Source organism: Capra hircus, chromosome 4 (genome assembly GCF_001704415.2).
Source record: "Capra hircus breed San Clemente chromosome 4, ASM170441v1, whole genome shotgun sequence".
Lineage (NCBI taxonomy): Eukaryota > Metazoa > Chordata > Mammalia > Artiodactyla > Bovidae > Capra > Capra hircus.
The window spans coordinates 59,680,418-59,691,689 of NC_030811.1; the positions used below are offsets into that span (position 1 = coordinate 59,680,418).

General features: G+C 42.5%; 1 pseudogene; it reads left to right on the forward strand.

Annotated features, from left to right (window-relative positions):
* On the forward strand, positions 760 to 1,366 carry LOC102189273 (annotated as a pseudogene).

Genomic DNA, 11,272 nt, shown 5'->3' on the forward strand with positions numbered 1-11,272 from the left:
ATGGATGTGAGAGTTGGACTGTGAAGAAGGTTGAGTGCCGAAGAATTGGTGCCTTTGAACTTGTGGTGTTGGAGAAGACTCTTGAGAGTCCCTTGGACTGCAAGGAGATCCAACCAGTCCATTCTGAAGGAGATCAACCCTGGGATTTCTTTGGAAGGAATGATGTTAAAGCTGAAACTCCAGTACTTTGGCCACCTCATGCGAAGAGTTGACTGATTGGAAAAGACTCTGATGCTGGGAGGGATTGGGGGCAGGAGGAGAAGGGGATGATCGAGGATAAGATGGCTGGATGGCATCACTGACTCGATGGATGTGAGTCTGAGTGAACTCTGGGAGATGGTGATGGACAGGGAGGCCTGGGGTGCTGCGGTTCATGGGGTCGCAAAGAGTCGAACACGACTGAGCGACTGAACTGAACTGAACTGAAACGTATAGAGTAGTGTGGATAAAACTATGCAGTGCGAAGTATTCTGAGGGAATCATGGACATTCTTTAAAAAATCGGATGAGTGATGAAATAAGTTTGAGGAATGTTAAAATTTATATACCCAATTTGGATAGCTTATTTATCCATTTTTATCCAATGGATATTTATCCATTAAATATCCTTCCATATTTATAAGCATATTTCAAGAGCTGAAAATACTTCTGGTAACAAAATAAATTTTATCCTTTTTTAAAAATCCGAGAGTTGCTCTTCCTAGGCCTACTAGTGTCAGTGGCAGCAACAGGTGTTGGCCACATCTGCCAGGTGCAGGCCATGTTCATTTCCAGCGAGAAGATCATGAAGCCCAACGTAGAGAAGTTGGAGGAGTCTGAATCAGGCATCTCCCAGGCCCTCTTGGAACTGGAGATGAACTCAGACCTCAAGGCCCAGCTGCGGGAGCCGAACATAACGGCTGCCAAGGAAACTGAAGTTGGTGGTGGCTGGAAAACTATCATCATCTTTGTTCCCGTTCAGCAATTGAAATCTTTCCTGAAAATCCAGGTGTGGCTGGTGCACAAGTTGGAGAAGTTCAGAGGGAAGCACATCATCTTCATCACTCAGAGGAGAATTCTGTCTAATCCAACTCAAAAAAGTTGTACAAAAAATAAGCAAAAGCATCCCAGGAGCTGCACTCTGACTGCCATGCATGACACCATCCTGGAGAACTTGGTTTTCCCAAGTGAGATTGTGGGTAAGAGAATCCCCATAAAACTGGGCGGCAGCTGACTCATAATGGTCCATTTGGATAAAGCACAGCAGAACAACGTGGAACACAAGGTTGAAACATTTTCTCGTCTCTATAAGAAGCTCATGGGCAAGGATGTTAATTCTGAATTCCCAGAGTTTCAGTTGTAAACAAAAATGATTAAATAAAATATTATTCACAATAAAAACCCAAGATTTAATTGATTAAAGAATCATTTGTGTTCTGTCACGTTATCATCTTGCAGACCATTTGGGAAATGCAGATATAAACGGGCATCATTGCAGAAGACAAAGCTGACAGTGCAGAGTCAAATGGGAGACTATTTGCATCCACTGTGGTCTTTTTACTAATAAAGAGACTAAGCCAGGAAAATGTCTTCTGTAAAGAGCCAGGTAGTCAAGATTGTAGGCTTTGGGAATTCCCTGGTGGTCCAGTGGTAAGGACTTGGTGCTTTCACTGCCACAGGCCCTGATTCAGTCTCGGATCAGGGAACTAAGATCCCACAAGTAAGTAAGTAAATAAGAATATTGTAGGCTTTATTTTTTGTTGCAATTACTCAGGTCTGCCATTCTACTGTGTAAGCAGCCATAGACAATACATAAGGGAGTGAGTAGGCTGTGTTTCTGTTCAACTTTATTTATGGACATTGAAATTTAAATTTCATATGATTTTCCTATGTCAAGAAATCTTACTCTTCTTATGTTTTTCCTAAGCATTAAAAAAATGTAAACACCATTCTTAGTTTGCGGGTTATGCAAAAACAGACAGTGTGCTATGTGTGGGTCATAGTTTGCCAGTCACTGGTCTAAATCTTTAGGTTTTGCTTCTTTACAACTCAAAGGAGAGACTAAGAGTCCAAGTGAGGACCGGGGGAGGCCAAGAGGCTGGAATTTGGGGGAGTCCACTCTAAGAAAAGTTGGTTGGAGGACATTTGAGGAGCTAATTTCTGGGTTACAACTGTGTTATAACCCTCAGGAAGAGGGAGAATATTATTAGAAGTCAGTTGTATTAGTTATGGTAACACTGGCTGCTTAAACAACCCCTAAAGATAATTAAAGTTTATTTCTCACTTTCCAATATAGATGTTTCTGATGATCTGCAGTGGTTTTCCTTCAAGTGTTTATTAAAAGACCTAGGTTGCTTCCTTGTGGCCTCATCCTCTTTATCCCTCAGTTCTCCATGCACTGTGTTGCTTCGCATTAGTCTATAGATGGGAAAGAGCTTGGAGGATCTTATGTGAGAGGTTCTTATGGATCAGGCTTAGAACTGGCACACCTCACTTCTGCTCACATAGCATTGGCCAGAACCCAGTCACATGGCTACAACTGACAGCAAGGGAGTCTGGGAAATATAGTCTTAACCTGTGTGGCCAGGAAGAAGAGGAAATGGATTTGATGCACACTAGTTAATAAAGATGGAGAAGGCAATGGCACCCCATTCCAGTACTCTTGCCTGGAAAATCCCATGGACAGAGGAGGCTGGTGGGCTGCAGTCCATGGGGTCGCTAAGAGTCAGACACGACTGAGCGACTTCACTTTCACTTTTCACTTTCAAGCATTGGAGAAGGAAATGGCAACCCACTCCAGTGTTCTTGCCTGGAGAATCCCAGGGACGGGGGAGCCTGGTAGGCTGCCGTCTCTGGGGTCGCACAGAGTTGGACACGACTGAAGTGACTTAGCAGTTAATAAAGAAGTACGGAAGGCATTCCAATAGAGGGGGCAGCATAAATAAAGGCACAGAGAGGGGAAAGACTGAGGCAAAACAGGGAACTACCTGCCATTTGGGGTCGCCAGGAGTGTTTGTGGAAAGGAGACGTTAGAGATGGGATGTCTGTGGTATAGTGCTCAACACTACCCACATGCCCCCACCCCCAAACCCCACCTTGCATGGGGTAGAAATGGTTATGTATTTAATGTGAAGACTGAAATGAGTATTTGTGCAAGATGTGGGGGGTGGGGGCTGCTCTCTCATTTTCTCTTCCCCCTTGAAAACAAAGATCAGTGATCTCAGAGTGGGTGCAGGGAAGAAGAGGTCAGGAGCAAGGCTTGTGTTTGCTTAGGTTCCAAGCCACTGGGCTCTGCATGGTCACGTGCTTCCTGACAATCTAGTGTCTCAGTCCATCAGACAGAGACTGGGAGCCCATGTTCCAGGTGTGAAGAGTCAGCATTTGGTTGGCATATTCTTTGCCTTCTATCCCAACAAGAGCTTCTGATGCACCAGTAGATGACTGGACACAGAAAACAGCGGCAGGATCAGGTTTTAACATGACTACCAGCAGGCACACCCACCTTGTGCTAAAATCTTTCTCAGGTTCCTGCTGTGCTGTTTTATTTCCTCTTTTTTCAAATGCTTCGAGGAAAAGTCCAGAGCCTTCCAGGGAAGCTGTGACATCCTCCTGGGAACAAGCTCCAAATTCAGTGTGAGAGGTATTAAAGGGTGAAGGAACCTGCCATCTGCATTAACTTCCAAGTCTAGCCAAGAAAATTGTTTCTGTCTGCCCGGGCTTGACAAATCAATCAATCTATCACTCTGTTTCCCGAGTTTCCTGAGAGCAAGCTCTCAGCTTTTCTGTACAAATACATCCCAGTACTGAGCTCGAGTAATAGGCAGGAGGTTATCAGCAATCATATGAGAAGAGAACATTTCTCTACCACCATAAACAGCACTAAGTTGCTGTTATCAGCACAACTTACAGGGAGGAAACTGCCCTTATCCACTAAGCATCCTTCCTTTAGTGATGCTGTCCCTGTTGCTCCTCACAGGCTGCACGGTTACATCACTAAAAGTCACTGGTTGATGCCACCATCTCCCTTTGAGACCCTTTTCTCTCTCCTTGCATTCCCTTCAGTGATGTTTATGCACCTTTTTCTCAGTCTCCTCTCCTGCCTCCATTAAGTCACAACAGAAACATCCCAGAGCCACTTGAGCTCGTCCATGCAATGATGGACAGGCTTGGCTATATAATTTGCAGGTCCCTGTGCAAAATGAAAATGTGGGTGCCTTGTTGAAAAAGCAGGAAAAAAAGAACCATATGTTGATTTGGTCATGCCATGAGTAACGGGAGAGGTTTTGTCCTCCTGTTTTAGTTTGCTAGGGCTACTATAACAAGATGCCACAGAGTGGTGCCTTAAATATCAGAAATGTATTTTCTCACCATTTTGGTGGCTTGAAGTCCAACATCAAGCTGCTGAAAGGTTTGGTTTCCCTTGAGGCCTCTCTGCTTAACCTAGAAATGGCCACCTTCTTTCTAATCCCTCACATGGCCTCTTGTCTGAGTCTGTTCCTCTTCTTATAAGAACACCACTCCTGTTGGATTAGGGAGCCATCCTAGGACCTCACTTAAACTTAATTACACTTCTTAAGGGCTTCCTTGGCGGCTCATATAGTAAAGAATCGTCTGCAATGAGGGAAACCCAGGTTCGATCCCTGGGTTGGGAAGATTCCCCTGGAGAAGGGAATAGCAACACACTCCAGTATTCTTGACTGGAAAGTCTCATGGACAGGGTCCATGGGCATCGCAAAGAGCATGACTGAGCGACTAACACACATACACGCATGCACGCGCGCACACACACACACACACACACACACATACACACACTTCTTTAAAGGCCCTGTCTCTAATTACAGTCAAATGCTGATACACTGGGGGACAGGGCTTTACCATACGAATTTTGGGAGGACACTGTTTGGTCCATAACACTCCCCAAAGTAAAATGTGATGTTGTCCCCAGATGAAGGGAAAGAAGCAAGAGCAACAGAGGGATTCAGTCTTGCTCATCTGTATCCTCATTGTAGCACAAATGTGTTTACCCAGCCCCAACTTTCTTTTCATACTGGTACAATTTTGTTTTTTAATGGTATAAATGTATTAGGGTCAAGGGAGGAGATTTAAGAGCCTGAAGGAGCGCCAGTTAATTCTCAGTTAATCTCAGCCCCATTAACCCCCTGCTGCTACTGCTGCCAAGTTGCTTCAGTGGTGTCTGACTCTGGACGACCCCATAGATGGCAGCCCACCAGGCTCCTCTGTCCACGGAATTCTCTAGGCAAGAATACTGGAGTGGGTTGCCATTTCCTCCTTCCATTCACCCCCATGTCTGCTGTAATAGAATAGGCTGAAAGAAGAGAAATAGATTCTGAGTAAGATGGGGGAGACTCAGGTTTATTAACTGGACCACGAGGGCCCATTTCAAGTGTTGGTCACTTTTTTTCCTTAATCTTTAAGGTAAACTATATGCTGATACTTCTGTGAGATTTACTAGAATAACAGTCAAACAAATTCTTCACTTTTCTTGACATAAATTAAATCTTCCCTGGTGCCTCCCTGTTTTCTTTCTTCTTTCCATACCTCAAATTTGTCCCAAATCCTCTCTTTAAGATCTATGGAAGATTAGAGATTTATCACTATATATCAGCTCTTAGGTTTGCCTTCTTCTCTGCCTAGTGCTTTCTCATTATCTGCAACTCATTATTACGTGTATTCAGCAACATATATTTATTGAACACCTACTTTGTACCAGCAATTGTTCTGGGTAATTTGGAAGCATCAGGGAGCAAAACCAGATGAAGATGTATATGCTAGGAGGGCTTACTTTCTACTAGAGAGGTAGAGAATGCTCCATAAGTGTAATAAATGGATAGATCACATATTGTAGGTGCTGACAATGCCATGGGAAGTGAAAAGATAGAGTAAGATAAGCAGAATGGGGAGTTCCAGGGCTTGGGGACATATTGATATATTAGAGTACTCAGAGTGGGTCACCTGCTGAAGATGATGTGCTGGACAGTCTTCATTAGCCCTTCCAGATCTACTCTTCAATTTTCATCCTGCTCTGTGCCCAGGGAGGATGATCTGTATGGGCTGTACTGATGGGCCTCTCTCTGTGTGACTTCTCATTGAGTTGGGCCAATGGATGACACAGGCAAGGCATTAGATAACAGGAGTGCATTGAAGTCAAGGTTTTTATTCCCCTGGCCACTGCATTTCTAGGCTACAGATTGGCAGCAGCTATAATCCTTACTGAAGTTTAAGCTCTTTCCAGGTTGCCTCTCTTGAGTTCCAAGGGGTGCCCCCATTGTTGCTAACCCCATGGTGCCTCCTCTATTCCTTATTGGTTTCTATTAAATCTGTCCACATCTTTGTAAAATGTCCCTTTATTGCACTCTCCCACTATCCCCATTTGAATGTACTACTTGTTTCCTGACAGAATCTTGACTTTTATAATAATTAGTAGTGAGAGAAGTGGCCCTGGGACACAGCCTCTTAAAATGAGATTTTGTGATTGAGTTGCCTATATCTGAGAAGTATAGAGAAAATCTCCATGATGGGAGGAGAGGGAAAGGGATGAGACACTGATCATCCTTGGCATGCACAACTGTCTCCTCTTAACCAATTCTCATACTCTAGTTATTTTTCCATTCCTAAAAGTACAGTGAGAACTAATGTACTCAACTGGCAGAATACACACATTAGCTCCCTATGGTGTGAAATGAAGATTACATTGATAGGAAGAGCCAAGTAGAAGCCCCCAAATAATCACCTTAATGCAATGTGATATCCCTGGAGGAACTGCAGAGATTAATGCCATCATCAGAGACTTAGAAGGTGCAGGGTGATTAATTCTACCATATTTCCATTTAACTAGTCTGTTTGGCAGGTGCACAAACCAGATGGGTCTTAGAGAATAATTGTAGATTGTCCCAGACTAAATCAGGTGGTTATGGAAATCGCAGTTGAGATTTTGGATGTGGTATGATTACTGGAGCAAATTAATAATTACTCCTAGCACCTGGTTTTTAGCTACCAACATGAAAATGCTCTTGATGGATAGTGGGAAAGGTAGCTGTCAGTCATTCTCCTTCCTCGGCTACATTAATACTTCTTCAATGAGCCCATGTAGACCATGGCGGCAGAGACTAAGATGGAGGTTTCACATGGACTTCTCATTCCCAAGGTTGACTTGGTGACAGTCAATATGGACTGCCCAACTTTTCAAGTGCAGAGGCAACTGAGTCTTAATAAAACACCATTCCCTGAAGTAAGCAACGATTTGTCCTCTCAGGAATAAATATATATCCCAAACACACATTTGCCTTCCTTTCTCAGAACTCTTCTGCTGGCATTCCCACTCATGGGTCTACAAATGCCTTATCCATTGACATAGTTTCTCACAAAATGTTGTATCCATCTAACGCACTTATTTGGTGGTGAAGGAGGTGTGGCAAAGGGCTCTTACTCCTGTTACCCCAAAGCAGATGACTTGATAGATTGCTGGAATGGTCTGATGAAGAAAGTTCCTTACAAGAAGGTACCATCTTCTTCAGTGTGCATGGACCTACGAACCAAGAGAAATGAGAGTGGTTTGAGTAAAGTCTGATGTTATCACTATCTTGATATCTGTATTCTATGAAGGGATGTTCTGTCAGAAAAGAGAGTTCTAGTTCAATTAAATCAGGAGCTGAGCCTATTCCCCAGCCATTTTTAGGCTCCTCTTATCAGTGAACTAACAAAGAAGGTGTGGAATGCACAGTACTGGCTGGGGAAGTTGATACAGGGATATTGTGAAACTAATTTCTGCAAAGACTAGAATAAATTCACAACCAACTGAAATAAATGTTTAAGCAAACTAAAGCCACAAAGTATCACAAAAGGAAATGGTTTACGTAAAATATATTAACAAGGACTTTTTCTTTAGAGAAGCAGAAGGTACGGTCTTATGTAAAATATATTAACAAGGACTTTTTCTTTAGAGAAGCAGAAGGTATGATCTTATGTAAAATATATTAACAAAGACTTCTTCTTTAGAGAAGCAGAAGGTACGGTCCCCAGAGTCAGTAGGTAATTACACTATTCTTTTTCTCCAAGAGAAGCATCTGCCAAGATTTTCTCACATCCTGGCATATATTCCTTTGAAATATGCAAGGTTTCCACAGCCATCTTTGTAATTTGTTCTTCATATTCAACATAATCTTTATTCATAGCTACATCAGAGTTTGATGATTGGACCATAAAGTAAACATCATGCCAGAAACATAAAGGCTTTAGCCAAGAGAAGAAATTGCCCAAAATTCTTGTTTGGGGAAGAAGGCTTTTTTTTTTTTTTTTTTTTCAATCGGCATCAGTCTTCTGCTGCTCTTTGCTGCACAGGATGCTTTAGGCACCATGATTCTGCAGAAAACCCTGCACTGACTTGACATCAGCAGGAATAATCACTAAATCCCTTGGCCTGCTGGGTACTGGTCTGCCAGACATGGTGTGACTGAGACTCAGTGGTGTCAAGGTCATGACTCAGGAGTGGTAAGGCAGTATCAGTGAGACACAACATTGTCTGGAGGCTGGGTTATTGTCCATCATTGGAGACAGACAGCTTGGCAAGAGACTGATTTGGCTTTTCTTTGGCTGAGTGTACACAGTCTCATCCAGGGAATCTACAAAGCTGCAATAGGAACCAAGGGCAAAGGAAACTTGTGATTATAGCAGCTAGACTAGACCCAGGGCTATCGTGGTTTCAGTAGTCACCTAAGTGCTATTGCCAGCTTTTAAGACAGAGCTACCTGCCCAGCCCTGCCCTGCTTGGCCAGATCCTACAGATTTAAATGGTCTTTGATCACTGTGCCCTTGCTGTTCATGTCTTCTCCAAAAGCACTATTGCCAGTTAGTTGGGGTTTGAGTTAAGAGCAAAAATCCTAACTCTGACATCTACCAGCTGTTGTTCCTAAGGCCAATTGCATAGAATTTCCCAAAATCTCAGATTCTCATAAGAAAAATGGGAATCATAATATCTACTTCACAAGGATGTTGTAAGAATTAAATGGGATCATGTTTGTAAAGCATCTTCAATAGCATCCATATCGAGGCTCAAAAAATGATAGTGGTGCCAATCAGTATCATCATGGAAACGGTTTCTCCAGAGTCCAGAAGAGCAGAAGATTCAAATGGCCCTGGGGATGGTCTTCATTTCAATGAATCTTTCATGAATTAGGTTGGGCAAGAGTTACACTAATAGGACTCCAAGATGGTGAAAATGAGAGATACGTATTTGAGTCACTGGCATTGAACATAGTCAAGACTGAGGACTGAAGACTGCCTGTATGAGAAAAGGAAGAGATACAATACATAGCATGAATTATCTTAGGAAAATGACCAAAGTTAAAAGAACCAGAGGAATCAGAAAAGCTGGGAAAGAGAGAGAGACTGGGGAGACAGCCTAAATGATATTTCCAAAGCCAAAGGAGAAGTGATGAGAAATCATCATTAAAGGAGAAATCATCATTAAAGAGGTGATGACTAGTAGAGGGGTCATGCCAAATGAGGACTGAGAAAGCTGTTGAATTAGACAGGAAGTGGCACATTTATCAGTCAGGGTTCAATAAGAGAGGCAAAAGTGGTAGGATACATATGTTGTTTATAAATTATCTCTCACTTATAGATGTTAATATGAATGGGTTATTTATTGATTATGTCAGTGATCAATATATTATTGAGAATAAATATTAATGTTTATGATTATATGACATTGTTATAATAATATGTTAATTCTCACTAATATATTTCAGCATTTATTATATGGAATTGGATTATACAATTGTGCTGATTGGCTCAGCTAATCCAAAGTCTATAGGGCAGGCAGTCCGGCAGAAAAGACCTCCAGCAGGCTGACACACTGTGGGGCCAAGCTGAAACTTGCTCACAGTCAGAGAGTTGGGAAAAAAGATCCAATGGGAAAAGAGAGCAATTGCAGGGCCAACTGCTGTTTGCAACTCTAGCTCAGGAAAGGCCTACGTCCTCTTTCAGAGGTCTTACAACTGATTAACTCAGTCCAACCCATGATAATCTCCCTTTTGATGAATTTAAAGTCAATTGATGAGGCAGCTTACATCTGTAGAATCCCTTCACCATAGCATCGAGATTCATGCTTGTTTGCTGAGGTGACTGGGACAACATGGGAAAACAGCTACTTCCTCTCTCAGTCCTCCAGTTTGCATGAAGCAGTGTCTTTTGCAGCCTGCACTGATGGGAAATACCAGAAGGAGACTTCTCTGGCGATTCAGCCTAGACTAGTTGACACATGTCACAAGGCATTGTGTGGTGGCTGTGTGGTGGGGGTGCAAAGACAGTGTTTCTAAGAACTTTGGGGAGAAAATGGGAGATATTCACAACAAAAGAGAGAAAAGAGCCTGAAGAAATACGTGCAAGGGAAGATTTCAATGCAGAGCAAGGGAATGAAACTGTGGTTGGAGAGGATAAGTAGGAATAAGACTTCAGTACTGTCAAAGGAAGATCTCAGTGCTGGGGAGGGCAATCCACCACGGACCATGGGCCTCCCTACACATTCCTGGTGGGTATACCCAAAGTGAAAGGCCCTGTCGGCTCTTTATCTAAGCTGCTTCTCAGAGTAGTGTTTGCTGTAGGCAGTTTTGAAGGATGAGGTAACATCCCCTCTAGACGAAGAACAAGTTTGCTTCCACTTGTCCCTCTCCCATAACGCAACCCATGGCACATGTGGGCACCTACCATGAACTTTCTTTGCCACCCTGTGGGACTTGGTGGGGAGAATATCAGTGTTGAGAACCAACCAACACAAACCAATGTAAACCTCTGGCTACCTCTTCCACCATGAGCAATATAGTTCTTGGTCTCCAACTGGGAATCTTGTATCCTCTGCCAGCATCCATAGACTTGTAGCAGTCTAAATTATTTACTTGCAAGTAAAGTCCCAGACTTTTTACAATTCTTGACAAGCAGAGGAGGAGACAAATATTCCTATTTATAACTGAAAGCACTAATTAGTCTTTAAATCTGACAGGAAACCATTCACAATTAACTTTTAAAATTTTAAATAAATGAATTCTTTGATTCTTTAAAATATTAATTGATTGGTTCTTCTAATCTGGAATGAAAACTATGCATATCCTTATCTAAACCCCAAAGTCTACCTTCAAATGTATTATCAATGTATAATCTAGTGATTTGGTTGTAGAATCATAAGACTTGAGCTTGAATGTAAGCTTTGAGCCTATTTTCCTCAAATATGTAACTGAGACAATAATACCTGACTCTTGCTGTGTAGCTTCATGGGT